Below are 23,204 nucleotides of genomic sequence, written 5' to 3' on the forward strand. Positions count from 1 at the left end.
AGAAGGAGGGGCGCTAGGGGCCGTGAAAACTGTCACTCCACCCCAGCAGAGCGCTCATGTACCAAACAGCTCTCATTCCCTAAAGTATGAGAATTGCTTCCCTTCCTGGCTCACCCAATCCCAAATCCCAGTTTCATCCCCCAACTGTGTAGTTGAGTATTAAAAATAGTTTGCTGTTCATTACTGTTTCCGTCATGTTTCTTTGCAGAAGACTTTGTGTGAAGAGGGGGGAGGGGTTTGTTAATTGCATAGGACAGCCACCATTACCAGGGTACAGACATGGGGGCAGGATAAACAGCAGGTCACACACAGAGTGCAGTCATGAGGCACCCGGGTCAGTCTGGGAGGTGTCTGCTGCCCCAGGTCAGTCTGGGAGGTGTATGCTGCCCCAGGGTCCGAGCGCCTGGCATCCACAAATGGCAAGGCAGGCTGCCCTTACCATGCCCTTCCACCCTAGCCATGAGCCTCTCCGATGCCCTGAGCCCCAGCCAGAGCCATCATCCCCCTACACCTACTCACCCTTCCCACACACCCCTCACCCCTTCCTGCAAACTCACCCCTTCCTGCACACCCTCCTGTAACCATCCTCCCCTGCAGAGACCGCTGTAGGAGCAGGAGCCTGTCATTCCTCGAGTGTAGAAGCGGTCTGTACATCACTGCACACCATACCCACCACAGTCTGCGTCCCTGTTTGAATCCTTTAATGCAAATTCGTTAGTAAAGAAAACTTTGTTAATTAAAAATGTTCCAATACGTTTATTTTTAAACATCTGTTGGAAGGGGGGAAACCTGGTGAACGGGGTATGTAACCGCTGAAAAAAGTCAATAGTAACTGAAACAGGGGCAGGTTCAGCTTCTCTGTAAAGAGACTGGAGAGTCATAGGTTACCCTGCTCTCTGAGGAACCTAGCTTTCAAAGCCTCCCGGATGCACAGCGCTTCCCGCTGGGCTCTTCTAATCGCACGGGTGTCTGACTGAGCGTAATCAGCAGCCAGGCAATTTGCCTCAACCTCCCATCCCGCCATAAAGGTCTCCCCCTTGCTCTCACAGAGATTGTGGAGCACACAGCAAGCTGCAATAACAATGGGGATATTGGTTTCGCTGAGATCCGAGCGAGTCAGTAAGCTCCTCCATCTCCCCTTGAGACGTCCGAAAGCACACTCCACCACCATTCTGCACTTGCTCAGCCGGTAGTTGAAGAGCTCCTTGTCACTGTCCAAGGCACCTGTATAGGGCTTCATGAGCCAGGGCATTAGCGGGTAGGCTGGGTCCCCGAGGATCACTGTAGGCATCTCCACATCCCCAACCGTTATTTTGTGGTCCGGGAAGAAACTACCTTCCTGCAGGCATCTAAACAGACAAGAGTTCCTGAAAACATGCGCGTCATGAACCTTGCCCGGCCACCCGACGTAGATGTTGGTAAAACGTCCCCTATGGTCCACCAGTGCTTGCAGCACCATTGAAAAGTAGCCCTTTCGGTTAATATACTGGCTGGCCTGGTGGGCCGGTCCCAGGATAGGAATGTGAGTCCCATCTATAGCCCCACCGCAGTTTGGGAATCCCATTGCGGCGAAGCCATGTATGACGACCTGGACGTTTCCCAGGGTCACTACCTTTGAGAGCAGTAGGTCAACGATTGTGTGGGCTACTTGCATCACAGCAACCCCCACGGTAGATTTGCCCATGCCAAAGTGGTTCGCTACTGACCGGTAGCTGTCTGGCGTTGCAAGTTTCCAGAGGGCTATGGCCACTCGCTTATGCACACTCAGGGCTGCTCGCATCTGGGTGTCCTGGCACTTCAGGGCAGGGGACAGCAAGTCACACAGTTCAAGGAAAGTGCCCTTATGCATCCTGAAGTTTCACAGCCACTGTGATTCATCCCAGACCTGCAGCACTATGCGGTCCCACCAGTCCGTGCTTGTTTCCCGGGCCCAGAATCGCCGTCCCATAGCATGAACATGACCCATTGCCACCATGATCTCCGTGGCACAGGATCCCGTGCTTTGTGAGAGGTCTGTGCCACTCTGACACTTCATGTCCTCACCGCGCTGCCGGAGCCTCCTAGCCCGATTTCTCAGCAGCTGACTGTGGAAGAGGTGGACGATAAGGTGCGAGGAGTTGACAACGGCCATAAGTGCAGCGATGATCGCAGCGGGCTCCATGCTCACAGTGCTGTGGCGTCCGCGCTGTCACTTACCAGAAAAGTGCGCTAACAGATTTCCCGCCAGCGCTTTCAGGGACGGAGGGCGGGAGTGACGGTTGAATGACGACAGTTACCCAAAACCACCCTCGACACATTTTTCCCCCAGCAGGCATTGGGGGCTCTACCCAGCATTCCAATGGGAAGCGGGGACTGCGGGAACTGTGGGATAGCTGCCCAGAATGCACCGCTTCCAATGTCGACGCTTGCCCCGTTAGTGTGGACTCACAAAGTCAAATTAGTGTCCTTAGTGTGGATACACAAATTTGACTTCATAAGGTCGAATCCACAAATTCTACCTAAGTTAAATCGAACTACTCTTGTAGTGTAGACATACCCTCAGAGGCAACAGCTTTTACTTGTTCAGAGACAAGTCATGGCAACTGTTACGACATTGTAGGAGCTTTGGTTTATGATATCCATTGAATGCTGCCCAATTGTTTGAAATCATACTTGTTGTTTTATGATCAAACACATTTACCATGCACCCAAAAATGCAAGGAAAAAACTCATTTCTATAAGGTATGAGATCTACAAAAAGAGCCAAGTTCCTCCATGGTTAGCAATTTAAATAGCCAAATGTACCCTAGGAGCCCCCAAGAGGGACAACTGAGCCCCAAATGGGTCCTGTTTAAGTTGGCTATTTTAATGATTTCACCTTTATTTTTATTGAACTAGGTTCATTTTTACCTACAGTATTTACAACCTGTCTTATTAATTTGGCTTTTTTGTTGTTGTTTCTATTAAATGGTTTTGATTACATCACTACTTTTATTTAAAAAAAGTAATTGGATCAAGATTTAAGTTATCCATACAAATTGCAAATTTTATACACGCTAAAAGTTGGACAACTGATCAAGATAGGTAACAGGAATGATGTTGTAAGAGTTCTTTACCGATGACTTCTTAGTATCCCGCACTCTAACTAATTTCATCAAAGAAATATGCTTCCATGCGTTCCCAGAAGAAATTCTGTTTTATGAGATGTAGCTGGTGCACAACAACTAAGGGCGGCTAACATCATTAATGTTTTGCTGGAACACACATTTAGGACCAAATTTTCAAAGGGCTTCTGCAAGTATGCTTGCTTTATGACTGTATTCAATTGCATGTAATGTTGTACGCATTTCCAGGTAGAAATTATATATCTAGGGGGCCCGATTTTTTGATCCCATTCACACCATTTTAAAGTAGGAGCAACCCTGCTGAAGTTACATGCCAGTGGTATAAAATGAAATCAGTATAGGGCCCAAAATATGCTGCGATACCAGTTTGGATCACTTACAGGCAAGGTTTTTTATTTGCAAGGTTTGTGGCCATATTTGGAGGTCCTTTGAACGTTTGTCCCTTAACAGCAACAATAGTCCACAGGTCCAGACAAAGTTCCTATTCCAAGCCTGCTTATATAGGCAATTTTCTGTGGACATAAACTTGTTTTTTTGGCTAGCGGGTCATCACAGTGCCTGTTGTCTTGAACCATCTACACTCACTCAGTCAGCAAAAGAGTAGAAGGATCCTTGTAAGTTTCATAACTGTTTTTCCTTTAACTTTTCTTTAATTCAACGTGGAGGGCTGGAGACCACTGGATAGAAACTGCATGATCCTCAGAATCAGAAATGAAAATGGTCATGTCTGTTCCTCTGTTAACCTCCAGACTTGTCCATGCCACAGATAGAGATATTTGAAAACTGTGCTTAAATACAATTCAGATACAGCTCTCTAATACTCAATGTATTTGGCCAGATGGTATAGGTGAAGGCCAAATCATGTTCAAAGAAATTTATAAAACTATATATTATAAAAGCAACCAAACATTGTTAGTATACTATGCAATAATACATCAACCTGAGAGATTTGCTATACAGGCCTGGCTCTGCATCGAAGCACCTAGCCAATTGTGTTCAAATCTGGCTTGAAGGGAAGCTTTGTTTGCACCATATTTTAAAGGCAGGGCTGGAAGCACTGTCTATTATAAAGTTGCCTACCACTTCCCAGGGAGGAAGGATAGTTCAGTTGTTTGAGCATTAGCCTGCTAAACCTACGGTTATGAGTTCAATTCTTAAGGAGGCCATTTAGGGATTGGAGCAAAAATCTATCTGGGGATTGGGCCTGCTTTTGAGCTGTGGGTTGGACTAGATGACCCCCTGATAGGGTCCCTTCCAACCCTGATATTCTATGAAGACCCTGTTTTCAATTGCTTGAACCATTAAGGCTGAAATTTTCCATGCTAGGTGTCTGCCTTTGGCTAATTTATTAAAATAATGATTTAAAACAGTTCAGTCCTTTTTAAGAATGAGGCTAGGGAAAAATACATTGTTTTGTGCATGTTGAAAAAATTCTGGCAACCTTTCTTTGAGACGCTCTAATGCCTTCATGCTTTGGAGCAGGGATTTGAAATATAGCCTTTGTGTCAGGGATGTGCCTTTTGCCATCCCCAGGAAAATTTGCCCAAATTTGGTTAAGTTATAAACCTTTGAGAAACTGCAACCTGCACAGGCTCAGTAGACACTTGTTCAATTTTATCAACTAAATTCCCTAAAGATTTATTACATTAAAAGAACATTATTATGGTTATAAATTCAAGCATTCAAAAGTTAGAAAATGCCAGAACAGGGGGAAATTTTAATGTTCCCACACATTTGAGTGGCGATGTCTCCGTGTTTCTGAGATAGAGGTCAGTCAAGGCTCTCTGGCCATAGATGTTCACAATACTGATAAGCGAGTGACTCATTAGATCTTCAGCTGACTAACTCAATGAAATCAAACTCTATTGAAATGTTTTTAAACTAGAAATCCATATTTCCCTTTTCATGTATCAAGCAGTTCACTAAATTTCCAACACATACCAGTAATTATACTTATCATCCAAACCTAGGCCAATCCTACGTTGAAATCCACTACTGCAGACAGCTGTGTGGAATGCCATTGGGTTCAATGAGAGTTCACGTGGGTGCAGGGGGGTCTATGCTAGTGAATCCCAATCTAAGATCAGAAACCTGTTCCAATTTTACCAGTTCTTTGTCAAATAAGCAATTTATACTCAGATTTACAGCTCAAAGTCTGATTTAATTTTTTTTTCAGGACAATTTTTTGGCATATAGAGCTAGAGAATACAGCATCAGTGAACTATAAGGTTGTTAAATTAGGGTTTTTTTATTAATTTTGTGGATATTATTCAATATATTTTAATTGCATTAATAGAAAAATATAGAATTCTTCTGGCTGCCAAATTAATACTTCTGAAGTAAACTCTGGTGACTCCTAAATAATGACCTTGCTGCTTATTGTATAATATGGTCTGTTTCATAGCATATTTGCATTAAGTACCTTCAAACTATGTGTTAACTATATTATTGTACATTTACAGAAAAAGTAAAGAAAAATGTCACCGTACTATTTGAAAAGAGTACAAAACCCCAGCTGAGACACAGACTGTGAGCTATATACACTGTAAATGATTTGATTAAACAAAACACAGCTATAGTATGGCTGTTGTCTTTCTTTTCTAGTTTATGGTTCCGGCATATAGGTTTATTATGGAACTTAGCAAGAGGACCGAGTTTGTCCAAACACTTTCTTGTTGAATGTGCTCATCAGAATGGCTGGCTAACCATTTCCTTGTATGTATTTATTTATTTATTTATTGTGGTTTGCGCACACATTCTCTGAACAGAAGCCCTTTGCTCTAGGTGCTCCTTAGAATGTTTTAAAGTTACCATTTTAAAAGTACACTATTCTTCTAACCCCTTCTTCAACCAATATCCCAGCAGTTAAAGTGACGTTCCAGGTCTTTGTGATCTCCCCTCAGGGAGCTAGGAGAAGCAAACAGGCCTAGCATCATGAAGGTTGATAAACTAGGGCTATTTCAGACCACTGAATTTCAAAGCTGAGGGGACCTCATGCTACACCTATCCCCCACCACAGTTTTATATGAGTAGGGCTCCAGCTCAAGCACCCCTGATGATAGCAACGGTGGCTTTACATTCTTTCAGCTAAGTAGGCCCCATACCATTTAATGCTGTTAAGGTCAAAACCAACATCCTACATTGTACCTCATTCTTAAGAGGAAGCCAGTGAGGACAGAAAAATACTGGTGTCATTTGCTCCCAGAATATACCCCCTAGCAAATGAGCTGCTGGATTATGCATCTCCTTGTTGTATCAAGCAGGCAACGTACTAACAAGCTTCAACAGAACCCTTTACTAAGCTGCTGCTGCACACTCTGTAACTCTCACTAAGCCTCCTCAACTCCTCCCCCCTCCTTTCTGTTTCCTGTCCTTTCAGACTCCCAACAGCCAGTGCTCCCAGTTCTAATAATTACAAGCACATCTAAACACCACACTCCTACAAGGCCTACATAGATTTAAGGTGCTGTCCCTGTGATGGTGCACAAATGGCAGGTGAACTCCCTCAGTCCCTGGGCGGGGGGTGGGGGAGGAATTTGATCTGTGCCCTCTCTTCTGGCTGTTTCTCCAGCCAATCAACATCACCTGTGTCTTCTCTGAATTGGGTCTTCACTAGCTAGCTCTCATCCATACCTTTGCTGCCCTCCAAACATGACTAATCATCTCACTCTGCCATTCTTTTCTACTGTCACTACTGTAAAACAGGGGTAGTAATACTTACTGCACAGGAGAATCATGAACAACAATTCATGAAGTATTATATACATTATGAAGTCCTATTTTAAGTATAAGGGACTAGTGCTGTCTCAAATAGAACTGTAGGCAAATACTGATTTCTTTAATGGTGACCACAGTCAATGCTAAGTAGTATTAGGTCTATGCCATAAAACAATTTGAAAGTATTGTGATGCTCCGGTATTATGCGGGCCAAGAATAATACATAAATTTCATTCTTACTGAGTCTCCTGTGTCTGAAAGAGCCTTGTGCACCATAGCAAACTGCACAACACCCATTTAAGTGTCTGTAGTTTCATTTCCTTGACTAACCATTTTTAGTTGTGTAATTAGTTACTTTCATATTTTTGTAATAATTACTACATGAGATTAAGAAGGGGTGATAGTATTAGACATCATTAATAGAGTAAAATCTATGGATTTGCTCTTTCTTTCTCAGAAAAGCAGAGAGAAGTATCTGTGTTTTCCCCACCACCTTTAAATATGCCTTGTCCCTGTCTTTAAAAATGAGCTTTACAGTATTACATCATTGTATGAAGTCTTTGCCATCAAACCTGTAGTTTGACCTGCTTTTAGTTACTTGATCTGTTTGGTTTGTTGGAGTTCAAGCAAACACGTCATACAGTCATGTTAATGTAAGAATGTAATAGGCTTATGTCATTTCCCCAGGTTGGCATATTGCTGGCGTGTGCCATAAAGTTAGTATTGGGTGTTTACATTGGAAGAGAGTAAAACAAATACAGCATTTGTTCTGGCTGCTTTGTGGAGTATCATTCAGATCTATGTTCTCAAAGGGTGGTCTGCAGATCATTACTTGGAAGTGCTCCACAGACCTCCAGTCAGCAGAACTCCTGCTTTCACAGTGGTGAACTATCTGTCAGTCTAAAGCAGTGGTGCTCCTATCTAGCTGTAGCTCCAGCCAGGACTCTTTCAGGATTTCCAGAGGCTTGTTTTTAACCAACTAAACTTAGAAAGGGGATGTCCCACTTTGCAGGTCTGTAGTTGCTTCATGGTTTTTTTGTTTTGTTTTTGTTTTTTGTTTTGTCGGTGTAAATGCAGCCATGATCTGATTTGCAGTGTGTAACAAAAGTAGAATGGTAGGATAGGAAACACTCAGTATAAAATAAATTGGAGAGGGTAGTGCAGTGTGAGATGAAAAGAACAAGGGGAGATTTAATAAAAATGAAGTGCTACGCACAAGAAGAGGAAAAGGCCCCAAGGCCACAGGAAAGATATAAAATGGGGGAATCAACCAAGATGGCCACCGATTGTATTGGAGAGTTCATTTTAATTTTGTGTCGGTGGTACTTTGCTAATACTATCTTTCCATGTAACCAAAGGCTGTATTTGACGAAGATATGAAATAAGGAGTTCAAGGTTGAGAGGGGAGATGTCCATGAAATAATCTTTATCTTCCACATTAATAAGCTGGAGAAACATTGATTCAGAAGCTCCATTTTAAACCTCCAGTAGCCTATCAAAATTTAGTATAAATGTATATCATATGCTGCATGTATTCTTTATGTCCAATAGAATACATTTTTAATATTGCTCCTCAAAGGTCTGGTTTTGAGAAGTGCTGAACATGCTGCAAATTCCAGGTATTCCGTTCCAAAGTCCAAACCCATTAAAGTGCTGATTTAAATAGAACCACCAGCTCCCAGGTGGACCCTTTCAGTCTTTATTTTACCCATTCTCAACCTAATATTTAGCTTTCAGATTTGCATTGGTCATTACATTTTACTAGTTTTGTCAGTTGCCTTGTGTCCCAGGCCTTCTGGAAACTGAAGGTCAGGATTTCCAAGAGTAGAATTGTCACGATAATGCATAAAATGGTTTCAGCATTCCTGACTACAACAACATTCCATGGGGCTGTGTCATAGCCATCCAGGAGACACACAGTACATCTTCTTTCATTAATAGCTATGCAAGAAAAAAAATCAGCTCTTAAAGATTTAAAAACTCCAGTTTATGGACCATCATAGAGCTGGATGTATATGGAAGCTCATTTTAAAATAATACTGTAATTAGCATGGATTTTGGAGCTTTCCATAAGTTCTGTTTTCAGTTCACTTTCGTTTACCAATTTTTTACAAGTAAAAGGTCAAACAAAAGCAAACCACTAATGGAGACAAATTATGCTTTCTGTGTAGTCCTGCATGAAAGCCTTAGACAGTTGCATTCCAGCACTCATGTGCAATCATATATAAATTGGCTGAAAAACAAGACTGAGGATAGTATAGTTTTTTTCATCAATAATAATTGGATGCACTTTAATAGCCACTTTCCATTTTCTGATCTCAAAGCACATTCCAGGATGTGTATGGAACAGTTAATCCATGACTGGACTGGAACACAACAGCCACTTAGCACAGCAACAAAGCATATCTATTTAGGACAGGAAGTAAGGCAGGATACAGTCACTAGGGCCATATGTACAAGGTAATTATGTGGACATAAAAATGGCCAGATCATTTCCTTTTCTGTGAAGCTGCAACATGAATCCCTGTTAGTACCACATAATCACTCACCCTGCTGTTGATGGCAACTGGTGTAAAATAAATTGGAGAGATTAGTGTAGTGTGCAGGCAGCTGCTGAGGAGGCGAATGAAACAGCAGCCTCTCTCAAAGTCAGCCATTTCATTGTGGGCCCCATCTAATGCCCTACGCAGTCAAAGGCAGGGGCGGCTCCAGGCACCAGCACACCATGCGCGTGCCTGAGGCGGCAAGCCACGGGGGAGCGTTCTGCTGGTTGCTGCGAGGGCGGCAGGCACGTTGCCTTTGGCGGCATGCCTGCGGAGAGTCCGCTGGTCCCGCGGCTTCAGCGGACCTCCCGCAGGCGTGCCGCCGAATCCATGGGACCGGGGACCTCCCGCAGGCAAGCCGCCGAAGGCAGCCTGCCTGCCATGCTTGGGGCGGCAAAATACCTAGAGCCGCCCCTGGTCAAAGGAAGTCTTTCCACTGACTTCAGTGGGAATTGGATCAGGCCCTAACAAAGGAGGAATGGGGCCATTCAAGGGGAAGAGAACTCTTATTTAGCTCTTCAGGAGGAAGAGTGCATAACTGTGGTTCTGCTGATTTTCCTAGACCCAGCAGGAGGCAGTTTCCAACCTTCTCTCTCCTGCAGAGTTCCGTATTCTCCCCCTGATGAATACTCACATCCTTTAGCTTTAAGCCTAACCCATTACGCTGACTTCCTTTGTGTCTCTGAGCGAATCACATAACTCCACTCCACATCACGTCACTCCACATCAGTTTTCCCATCTGTAGAAGTGAGTTGTTAATTTTACCTTTTTCAGAGAGATGTTATGAAGATTAAAGTTTTTAAAAGACTTTGAAGATAAAAACATTATGAAAATGCTTTGCTATTATTACTCTTGCAAGGGGCAATAAATCCTGATTTAGGCACCTGAATGTTGATTTAAGCATCTGATCCTAGTTTATATGAGAAGCTATGTGCCTCACAGGTATTTAGGTGGTTAACTTTGACCAGCCAAGTTTGAACATTTGGGCCAAGATAGTTATTTTCTTGTCATGAAATTTGCTTGCTAGCAGTAAGACAGTATATAGGAGGACAGAGAGACAGTTTTGGCTAAGCATGCATAAATAATAGATAATATGCTTTGGGAATAGCTATTTTCCCTGACACGTGACCCCAGTTTTTTCTTCTCTTCAAAGCTTTCAACTGATTTTCTGCATCAGGAAAAAAACCACAAAGATGTCAAGAAACTCTGAGTTTTAACTTGCTTAGTTTTCCTCCTCATAGCTGTGTGGGAGTGAGGGTGAAATAGGCAAGGAGTTCACCCCCATAAATTCGTGAGTTGTAGCCTGATTCTTTACTGCTAAGTAAAATCAAAGCTAAGCTAGTTCTATGGCCTACACAGGGTGCCCAAACTTCTATAGGACTTCTTTCAAGGCCAGAACCATCTGTATGATGGTCCAGTGGTTCCATGTAGTGTAGCCAGAGGCGGATTACAGTTTTGTGGGACCATTTCCACCTGCAGTCCCCATCCCATGCTCCTGCCGGGAAATGGAGTCAAGGTACGGTGGCTTGCCTCGCCCCTCCCTCCCCCCCCACCCCACAGCACTCCTGTCAGGGAGTGGGGTTGGGTGTGTGGGTGCCCATTTTTCCAGAGCCCCCCAATTGGCCAGGGCCCCTGGACACAGGCCCTGTTGGCCCAGTGGCTAATCCGTCACTGAGTGTAGTACCACTTCAGGGCAACAGGACTGGCTTGGGAACTTGCTCTACGTTTGGAGGAGCAGGGGTTCACTGAGCTGATGAAAATCACTGTATAGCTGTAGCAAGCTGAGTGAGAGCCTAAACCCAGCAGAAATGGCATATTTTCCTCAGAGGTGGAGCCATTCCATTCTACTCTTGCACAACACTTGCTTGGGGTGCCCAGGACTGTGAATCACCAAGTTGCCCCCCAATTCTGTGAGAGACTTGCTGGTGTCCCCAGTCTGTCAGCTACCCAAACCATCTCCTCGGGGCTTTGCCAGCCCCTACTTGGCCTTGCAGGTTAACACTTGGTGTACCCCAGTTCCTGAGCTTCATTGAAGCATCCCCCTGTAGTGTCCAGCCCCTGTCACTGGACACTCTCAGTAACTACCAGGTTTGCTATTCCCAAGGGAGCACTATACACTCTGCTGGATTGGTACAATTCAGGATCAGGTCCTTTATAATACCACAGCATGGAGGCATAGGCTGGCTCCGTGGGTGCTCCGGGGCTGGAGTACCCACAGGGAAAAGTTAGTGGGTGCTTAGCACCCACTGGCAGCTCCCTGCCTGACCGGCCCACCTCGCCTCTGCTTCGCCGCCTCCCCTGGGTGCACTGCATGCCTGCTTTCCCCCCCTGGCTCCCAGTGCTTGCGCAGCGAAGCAGCTGATTCGCATGGCAAGCTCTGGGAGGGAGGGGGAGGATGGAGAACACAGCACACTTGGGGAAGAGGCAGGGCCGGGGCTGGGATTTGGGGAAGGAGTCCAATAGGGGCAGGGAGGGGGTGGAGTTGGGGTGGAGACTTTAGGGAGGGGTTTGGAATGGGGTGGGGCAGGGGCGGGGAAAGGGTGGAGTCAGGGTGGGGCCAGGGGCAGGAGGGCACGAGTACCCACCGGCGCCGGGGAAAGTTGGTGCCTATGCATGGAGATATAATGGAACAATCATAAATTTATTATCAAAGATTAAGATTTAAGAGTGTCAGCTTTCATGCCTGGGGTGAAGTTTGGGAGCCATAGGAACTGCTGCGCCCCTTTAACCTCCCAGCTGGACTAGCCTTTTCTATACTGCACTGTTGGTGACTCACAACGTCTTCAGGCCCTGTAGTCACCCAACATGACAGCAGGTAGTGCCACATACCCAAACTGAGCTACTTGAGTGCCTTACTCAAAGCCAGGCAAAGACAACAGCCAATTTCCCAGTTTCATCACCCTGCACTCTTGCTGGAGTATAAACCCAAAATTGTACCATCTTGCACTGCACAGAGATCTGTACAATATAAGCTCATAAAGTTCACCCCTCCCTCAATATAGAGAGGAAAATGCAACAAACTTGTGTTAACCAAGCTGATATTTCCCTCCCAGACACTTCACTTAAAGGCACACTGGTTTAGATTGAAACATAAAACAAGTTTATTAATTACAAAAAGATAGATTTTAAGTGATTATAAGTGATAGCAAACAGATCAAAGCAGATTACCTTGTAAATAAACAAAACTTGTAACAGCCTAAAATACTAGAAAGATTGGATATGAATTAGGAATTTCTCACCCTGACTGATGATACAAGACAACAGCCAGATTCTCCAGGGACAAGCTGCACTGGCTTTGCAGCTAGGGCGCCCCGCCCTCATTCCAAGACCTTTTTTTTATCAGAGCTTCTCTCAGGTGTTGAGTTGTGAGGGAGTGAAGAACAACAGATGATATTACATAGCCTTTCCATAGCCTTTCTTTTAACTGGTTCCCAGACCAGTTTGTGGAAAAATACAAGTACCCAAAATGGAGTCCAGAGTCACGTGGTCTGGTCGCATGTGGCTGCCCTTGCAGAGTCATAGCAACCATTACTTATAAGCTGGCTGAAACATCCACGGGAAGGCTAAGCTATTTCACAGCTCATTGTCTTTGTTGATGAGCCATTAGCACTGTCTGGCTTCTTCATTGTTGTACCTGAAAGGCTGGCTGTGGATGTTTTCTAGAGTAAGCATATTTGAAATACAGATCCATATCTCTAACTTTGGATACAAAAAATGATACATGTATACAAATAGGATACGAATATTCTACAAATCACAGCCTTTCCAATGACACCTTACATGACCCATCTTGTACAAAATGCATCATAATTATGCCCTAATCATATCATATATATATATATATATATATATATATATATATATAATATTACTATGATGAATATGAGGTGTAGCGTCACAAAGAGCTACTGAGTAAGGATAATGGAAACGTACTTTATTTGATATCTAATAATTTATAACACACTTCTTAGAGTCTAAAACTTATCTTTAACAGGCTAAATCCTTCTCTAGAGCAGTTTCTCACCGAGTGGCTGCAGGACAGGATGGGAATCATTTTCATGAATATAATTGCACTGCTCGATCACTTCCTGAAACGCAAGATGGCAGGGTGCTGTCACTGTCCCCCAGTTACAAGCCAAATAAACTGCTGAAGCGCATCCCCGCAAACAGCACTCTTCCACTTTCCAGTTCTTCTCCACCTGTTAAATCTTACAATCCTCCATCTGTATTTGGCTCAGACTAGTGATTGCGAATGAGACAATACCCAAAAAACATCACTGGTCTGGCAGAAAACCAGTTTCTCACCTTTGCTGGGGAGTAAGACCAGGATAGGCATAACTTTTTAAATATCATCAGCACATACATGTAACAGTAATATTAATGCCCAGCATGATCCTGACTTTCATTCAAGTTCTCACATGACATTCTTTTTAGATAAATATTATGACAGGAATGTGTTAGGTGCAGAGTCTGTCAGACTGGTTAGGAGTTGCTAAGTAGTGAACCCCTTGCTAGCGGGCACCAATGGGCATGTGTGTCACAGCTTGTATTGTTACCTGGCTGGGCACAGAGAAAAGATCATGTTGATACATTTAACAGGATCGTGTAGTGTGAGTGCTCATGCTCCAGGAGGAACTTGGCCTCGAGGAGGTGCAGAGCTCCTACTGGAGCAGTGGGTCTCTGTACTAATCCCAATGCAGAGCTGGCTCTATCAGACCCAATGGGTCCTACCACTTTTATTTTAAAAACACCTATGTATATACTTAAAAAAACTAAAATTTCATGAACAGTATATTTTACATTTCACTTAATTTAAAGTACTTCATTCGTGTTTGCAGCACTAAGCTTTGTGACGAATACAGCCAAATAATCAACGCAGATGTAATTTCTCTGTTCTGAAAACAATTACCGTAACATAATTGAAGCATCAGTAATTATTTCAAGTTTTGTCCAAGTGTTATTTATTGATAAAGAATGAAAATGAGAATTTAATAGGATTTGTGAAAGATGAACATATTTCAAGCCCTGGAGATTCCTTTGTGAATGGAGGTTTATAGAAAGAAATGGCCAATTAAATGTATAGATTTATCATTTTGTAGAAATAGTGAATCTCCAGTCAGATTTTTTTAAAGGCAACTTTTCTAGGGTTGATCTTTCTCTTGTTTCTTTCACCAGTGCCTGAGAAATTAGAAATATTTTTAGTTTATTAGCTGGAATGGAGCGATAGAATAACAGTTATTTCAGTGATTGCTGAATAAAAAAGAAATTATGGCCATTTTATGATTTTTTTTCTATTGTGAAGAGATTATAACAGGTTAAAAGAGGTGAAGTCAGCACCTGGTCATGAATGGCCTTCAATAAGGGAGAAGTAAAATAAAAATTAAATACAGTATCTCACTCACATTGCAACCAGCATCTTGATGTCTAAGCTCACTTCCTCATTAACCAACTTCTCTCCATGGCGCCATCAGTAAATTATACTTCTGTGCTGGTCAGGATGATGTATACATCCTAATTTAGCACTTATGAAAGCAGCAATAGGAAAAAAATAATTAATTTAAACTTTTTTTTCCTCTCTTGAATTCCTGGGAGAAAAAAATTGGAAAATTATTTTCAGGTCTAAAAAGGGAAAGTAAATGCATAGGAGCATATTCACTGGTGCACTCTGGCTGCTTTGTACTGCTGTAGAGAGGCCCATGTATGGTGTTTTTAAAAATACTACCCCAAAACTCTAGAAAGGTTGTGACACCAAACATTTATTCATTAAAACATTTCTTAGGCTTTGATCCTGCAATGACTTACTCATGCTTATCTTTACATACTGTGAATAGTCCTCTCTGAAGTCAAGACATTCACATGTGTAAGTCTTTGCAGCATCAAGGCCTCCATTTATGTCTCATTAACCAACAGTCATACCATTTCAGCTATCTTGCATGTGCCCTGACAGCCTGATCCAAAGCCTCTTGAAGTCAGTGGTAGGTTTTGATGGCCTTGGGATCAGCCCTTGAGCAAGGGGGAAATATTGGAATTTCCACTGAGAACCTGTCACACGGAAGTGCAAAATAACTTACTGAATTTCTAGTGACCATACCCTCCTCTCCCCTCCCCCTGCCAACACACACTTTAAAAATAGCTAAAAGATGAAAGAAGTATTGGAGCCCTGGCAAAGCACCACTAACCTCCCTCCTTCCTGTTTATAATTTGAAAAGATCTACAGTAGATGTTTTTCAAAATTGGTAAAAAAATTGCACCTGCAGTGCAAAAACAAGTTTCAGCCCCAATGAACCCTTCTAGTCAAGATTTATAGGGGCTTATAAAGGAAATAATGAGACTACAAATGCACTCAAAGTCCAGAGTAACAATAATATACTTTTGCTGCTAAATTACTGTTGTGTAGGTGTGGGATTGGAGGCCTGAATTTGCAAGATGCCGAGCATCTCCTGGGAGGAGTTAAGCATGTTCAATTCCACATGATACCACTAGGAGATGAGATGACAGAATCAGACCCCCTATGAAACTCAGTGTCTATTTGATGAGTTTCTCTTTGTCAGTGTCCATAACTGGAATCTAAAATAACTGCAGTAACTGAGGAAAAAGATTCTGGTCTGAATTTTCAAAAGTGACTAGCACTTTGGGGTGCCTCAATTTTTGGTTGCCCAACTTAAGGCATCTTAAAGGGACCCAATTTTCAGAAAGTGCTGTGCACATGCTCTAAAAATCAGACCTCTTTAAGAAGACTAAGGTTGGGCATGCAAAATTAGCATTCACTTTTGAATATTTAGGCACCGGTGACATTTTGGACAGCTCAGTGAGCTCATCTGTTCAATGTGCGGAAGCAAAGGCAAATAAAATATTAGGCTGTATAAGGAATGGAATAGAAAATAATGCTGAGAATGTTATAATGTCATTATATACATTGATGGAACACCTATCCCAAGCTACTGTGTTCATCCAATGACAAAGAGAAAAAAATAGAAATAGAAGAGTCCCAGGGATGAAAATGATTTTGTGTACAGAGCAAATGAAGGTGTGATTGTAACATGGGTAGCTGGTACAGGTAACCATAGAAATGGCACAGACTTTAGCATAGGCTAGCAACCTGAGCAGGTACCCACAGTCCTGGCATGATTGTACTGGGTGGTTATTGCTATTGTCTGTGCTAGCTAGATTAAAGCTGGCATAAGTATGCCTATTGGTGCTGCAATCACACCTTCATTCGCTGTGTATAATATCCTTAGCAGCATGGAGAAACTTTTACATGACAGACTAAAATATTACGACTTGGAGAGGAGATGAACAATTAGCGATATGATAGAGTTCTCTAAAATAATAGGCACAAGAGCAGATCAGTAGGGTATCCTTTTACTCTTTCCCATAATATAAGAACAAGTGGGCATCCAAATGAAATGGAAAGGTGATACATTTACAACTGATAGAGGAAAATAGTTTTACACAAAGTGTAATTAATTCTTGCCACAAGATATTATGGAGTAAAAAAGATTAATAAGATTTGAAAAGGATTAGACTAGGTCAACAGATGGGCTGACCCAATATGGCAGTTTCTCTGTTCCTATCTACAGCTAAAATTAAGCTAAAAACTAAATCAAGCCTTCTACATCATTTGTCTCTCCTGAGCTCAAATTCTACACAACCTAGGAGAAGAAGACATAATGAAAGTTAAGATGGCATCTTTTCAGATAGGATCTAGTTGTTATTGGGGGGCATAAATAAAGAGAGGAACTGCTTCATCCCACAAATTAGAGCCATAACAAAGTCTCAGCTCTTCTTAGACATCATTTACATCTTGTCTCCAAAAGCCACTGCTCTGGACTGACGATAGTTAAGTACTGTGATTCTACTTGTTTCCCAAGAAGAGGATGGTAGCCTTGCAATCCAGCTGAAGCAATGAAAAACTCGTAGCCGCACTACTCCTGGAAGAGGGGAGGAGCCAAATTCTGGCTCTGACAACCACAGTCTGGTTTCTACTTCCTTTTTGCTGCAGGTAAAGAAGTATTTCTTTTGCTGGCTCTGTTCATTTCCCACTCTGCAAAGGCCATCATGTAAAGGCTTTGTCCACTCCCACACTCCTGATTGCCCATTCCGAGTCCACCTGCACAGGATGGGGATTAACAACTACTGGTTGATGATTTCTCCCACTCCCATCCTTCCCTGCACCCTTTTCCCTTTATATAGGCTCTGGTGATGCAGGTTGCTATACAAAGGAGTTGCTTTTCTGATGTAGCTTAGAAATACCATCATGATTCAATGGTACAGACTCCTTTGCTGAATTAAAGGCTGCCTTGTCTCTTTAAAGCTGGAAGGAGCAACCTTGGGGGAAAATGTTCCTTAATTCTAGTTCCCCCTTCCTGCTGACTGCCTCCAGTACTCTTATCTTGTTACAGTAATTATGAAGGTCACTCTCGGTAGCCTGGTTCTCTGGTTAACGTTCTTTTTATTTCTGAATGCCCTGGAGACTAGGGGGAGTCTGGGGTAGGCTCAGATTAGTTTCAGACAAGGAAGAACGGAGATACAGAAATTTAGTTTTTTAGCTGAAAATTCGAATGTTAATGTGTTACCAGGAGGCATGGTGTCATTCACAAGGCAGCCATAATGTTCACTTCTTATAATATTCATTATTCAGTTTACTAAAGAAAAAAACAGAATTTAGCTGAGTTTGTTAATCTCTGAGGAAGCACCTGGAAAATTTAGCTATTGGTACAAGAACAGGTATTTTTTATGCTTTATAGCTTAGTAAATTAAATATTCCACAAAATTTGATTTCTTAAGAATGGAAAGCTCTGCAATGGAGAGCTTGTTTTCATTATTGCTCCATAATCCAAACCTTTCCCTATAGTGTGCTTCCCTACACACTCAGGATTTGTCAGCAGAATATTCTGTTCTGCTCCATTGTTTTTTCCAATTCTACCACATCTTTTTCAAACATTCCTCCTCCCCCCAAACAAATCATATTCCCTTCGATCATACCAAGGGTCATTATTTCAATAGCTTATTCTTAAAGTCCCATTACTAGTATGTTTTATGATGGCAAATAGTTGGCTCAAAGTTGTATGCTTTAGTTTTGAGCACTTTGTTCTGCCATGGTTTGATATGTACCACAGGGCTAATATATTTCAGCCAGACTCCCTTAAACATATGAAGTTTAGCATTCCACCCATAGTGTATGGCAATCAAGAGTATAACAAATACCAGCCTGACAAGTCAAGTTTCTGCTTATTACATTAGCATTGGGATGTCACTTTACAGCCTGATTAGGATGCTTTCTATTTTTCCAGCTAGAATAATAATTCATCTCTTCCTCATGAGTTGAAGCATGGCTTCTAATGCCAGTTATATCTGTTACCCTGCCTTATAGCATACTGGAATTCACCTGACCATATTTACTCTTTTGTTTTCAGTGTTGTTGTAGCAATATTGGTCCCAGCATATGAGACAAGGTAGGAGAGGTAATATTTTTTATTGGGCCAACGTCTGTCAGTGGAACGTACAAGCTTTTGAGCTTCACTCTGAGCCACACCTTATCTCACCTACCATGGGCCTCTCATATTTCCTCTTGATTTTTTTATGTAAAGTAGTGAGCACTGGTATTAAAAATGCCTCTGTGAAAAAAAATATTGCTAGGTCTGAAAAGGGGAGAGGATAAAGGAAATATACTTCTTAAATTAGGGGTTTCAGTTGTTTCCAAAGTCAAATGAAAAATTGCATACTGTGATACATTATCTAATTACTATCTATCTATTATTAATGTCCATTTTTCACAATGTGACTAAGACCACCTTCTGGGAAGAACAATTAAAAAGTAAAATTGTACAAAACAAAGTTATCAACATTTTTTTAACCCATTTTGTTACAATCCAGCAGTAATTACCACATGGGCTGTCGTTCCCATTCAGATAATACAAGCTTCAAAATGGATTCCAGCCTATCTTCGGTTTCTGTACAATCATAAACCAATTGTACCTTATTGGAATAGTGTTACTGCACTATCACCAGACTTGACTTGATTTATGGTTCATTATTCTATAGTACTAGTAACACTGAGATATCTCTCACTGCTCTTTCAAATCGGAGTGACTTTGGGCCAATGGTGCTTACTCCAGGAATGTGTCAAAAACATCAGCAGTAATACAAACAAATTGTATTCAGCAATGAAGGGTGAAGAAATTAATCTGAGCTGGATCTCTCTCTCTCTCTCTCTCTCTCTCTCTCTCTCACACACACACACACACACACACACACACACACACACACACGCTAAAACCAGTGGGAGGGAGCTACTAGGGAGGAAAACTCAGTGAGGGAAATCATCAAGGAGTTTCCCCTGCACAATCCCCAACCCCGCACCAACCCTTCCCACACACACACCAGAACAAGCCATGAATCTGCCTCCAAACCTCATAGAGGCAGGGCCTTGTGTCTCATAGAGGACACAAGGCCCTGTCCTCCTTGCTGTATCTGGGACCCAATCTCCCCTAGCCTAGGGTGACCAGATGTCCCGATTTTATAGGGACAGTCCTGATTTGAGTCTTTTTCTTATATAGGCTCCTATTACCCCCCCACCCCCTGTCCCGATTTTTCACATTTGCTGTCAGGTCACCCTACCTTAGCCCCATCTCCTGGCTGTGGCCACATCTGCCTTAAAGTGTCTGGGGGGGGGGTTCATTGGAAGGGCTCCAAGGAAAATGGTGATACCCTGGAACTACATTATCGTGTCTGAGGAGACTCCATGGGAGCAGGTGGAGGAAGAACACATGGCAACCTCAGATTAAACTCTTCTCTTGGTGGATTCTGATCCATAGAGAGTTCTCTATGAGGTCCTGAGAAGGGCAGAGGCATCCCTTCTGTGTTTGGACAGACCCCTCTATGCATGGATATGAGGGTGCAATCTGGCCTTTTGGAACCCAATCCCACAAGGTTATGGGTGCCTCCTGAAAGGCACTAGTGCTCTCAACTCACACTGAAGTTAGGTGTCAGAACCTTGCAGGATTGGACCCAAAATGAGAAAAACCAGCATGTTGGTTTATAAGAAACTCCCAGCAGCTCTTACACCAGAGTTCTTACAGCAGAGGAGAGATGAAAGTGAACTGAAGAATTTTTGCTACTGGGAATTATATCTTGGGAAACAAAAATCAAAGCCTAGAGGAGCTCTGCAGCATTTTCAGATTTGTAGCTCATGCTGTTTTGTTGTTTCAGATTTCATTATTTCAAAGATTAATTTGAAACCTGTCTGGCTTATTCAAAATATAGTGTCCTTTTAAGTATTGTATAGCAAGGACCAGAGGTAGGCTTGAGGAAAGAGGAAAGTTCCCATCATGGGACCAACATTGTATTTTAGTGAATAATCTTTTAAGATACAATATAGTGAAAACCAATAACCGGAGTGGGTAAAATTTTCAAACTGACTAAGTGGCTGAGGAGCCTAAATGTTGTTTTCAAAAGTGACATAGGATTTAGGCTCATAAATGCCTATTTTTAGCCCCTCTCCCCAGGCATGGCTCAAGTTTCTCCTTGGTGCTTGCTACTTGGAGTGACTTCTCCCTCCCTCCTCACATGGGTTGGGTCCTGAACTCTTTTTCGTGATGCACGGTGCCTCCAACCCAGGTAAAATTCCTCACCTATCTCACATGCCACCTCACTTAGTGCAATCCTTTGGAAAGACTGAATACTGCTACCATGGCTGGCAAGGGGGGTAAAACCCACTACACACACAACAATAAAGTTCATCAACACAAACCCCAGCAAAGAACTGACACACTCAAAAATAACAATATAACCAAGGGGGATTTTGTTGGAAGCAGGAAAATAGGATCTGGGGAAGGTTCCTCCTACCTGTCAGTCTACCACTGCTTCCTTCGTCCACCCAGCCTTGCGGCTTCATCCACCGCTCTAGTTCTCTGTGCCCTCTGTGTGGCAAGAAGGGTACACTGCTGAAGAGGCAGCTGACCCACCTTTCCATCTTCACGGGGTATGTATGGTGTGGCAGTGAGCCGGGCATTGTTATCTCTTTCCTCTTCAGCGGTGCCCTACTCCCCTCCTATATAAGCGAATGTGCAGGTGGCTGACTGTTGCCTCTCTATCATGTATTCTTTTTCTTTACACAGGGAATGGAAACATGAGTTATCTTCCTGTCTGATATTTGCATATTCATTAAACATGTCATTAAATTATTTCAGAATGTTTTTAATGATCTCTCACTGACAGCTTGAGAAGCACCTATCGTATGACAATCTATGACTGACTTCAAAAGGAGTGAGCATCCACCCCACTTCCCTCCTCCCCTGCCCCCAGAGGAAAGCGGAGCAACGTCAAGGACAGAAGGGTGAACTTCTAATACACAATTTAACATTGCAAGCTATCTTGCCATCATTTCAAAATTCCTTTCAAACATTTGAATATTCTGCAGCATCAACATTTATCGCCCCCAACAAAGAGGCATAATAGGAATGTGCACAGGTCCTGACATTCATATTCAGATTTGCATTCATGGCTCTGACATTAAGATTTATTTTGTATTTGTATTCTGAAACTGTGTGATTAGCAAATTAGCACAAAATCAAGACAAATAATAGGAGAAACATAAACCATAGGATTAGCTCTTTTTAAAAATCTGATATACAACCCTCTGCTGAAGTCTTCATCTTTGGGAATATAGTCTTATTGAATACACTGAGTTATAATAAACAATCCTGGATTTTTTAGGGCAGCTTTGACAGCTAAATGGCTAATCCTTTCAAATGGCAAAACAAAAATTCTCCCTACTATGGAACAAAAGATTAGTAATTAATTGAATTTGGGCAATTTAGAAAGATTCCCTTTTTACAGATATTGAACAGAAACACACATTGATTATGGTCATGTCTGGAAAGTCATGTGTAAGATGAGTTTTGTGTGATCACAATAGAACTTAGGATAGCAAGAGAACGTCTTTACTTCACTCAAATACCAATTGACTAACTTATTTCCTTACTCAAGCTGGATACATGAATCCTCTTATTTCAATTACTACTGACAGGGTAGTATACATTATTTTACATCAATCAAAAGCTAATTTTTACTGATCAGAAGATAGAAAAAAACATCATTCTTGCTCAAGAGAATTTACCATCTAAATTTTAGACACAACACAGTGAGTGAATATGAGGGTTACTCAGTTGAGGAGTAAATGCCTAATAATATTTTATTCATGCTGTCTTAAAGTTTAGGCAAAGTTGTACACAGATGAAAACCAGGTCTTACAATGAAAAGTGTGAGACAAACTTAACTAAAAGCATCACTAGCAGTTCTGTCTATAATGAATGAATTCTTAGGCCTGGTCTACACTGGGGGCAGGGCGGGGGGGTTCGATCTAAGGTACGCAACTTCAGCTACGCAAATAGCGTAGCTGAAGTCAAAGTACCTTAGTTCGAATTACTTACCCATCCTCACGGTGCGGGATCGACGTCCGTGGCTCCCCCGTCGACTCTGCCACCGCCATTCGCGGTGGTGGAGTTCCGGAGTCGACAGGAGCGCGTTCGGAGTTCAATATATCGCGTCTAGATGAGACGCGATATATCGAACTCTGAGAAATCGATTGCTACCCGCCGATATGGCGGGTAGTGAAGACGTACCCTTAGATATTTATAAATAATATTAATGACAAGTTTATTGGGATAAGTTGTCGTAGCTAATTTTTTTACCTAGTGAGACTTAATGACTATGAATTGAGCTGACCCTGCTAGAAAGTGAAAAACTGTATGAACTTTGGTTATTTCCTACCTCAGTTAAAATATGCAAAAGCAGTCAAAGTCACTAATATTTTATGGTAGACTTTGCTCTGGTTAAA

This window comes from Mauremys reevesii, linkage group 9, assembly GCF_016161935.1.
Source record: "Mauremys reevesii isolate NIE-2019 linkage group 9, ASM1616193v1, whole genome shotgun sequence".
In the NCBI taxonomy this organism is placed as follows: Eukaryota; Metazoa; Chordata; order Testudines; family Geoemydidae; genus Mauremys; species Mauremys reevesii.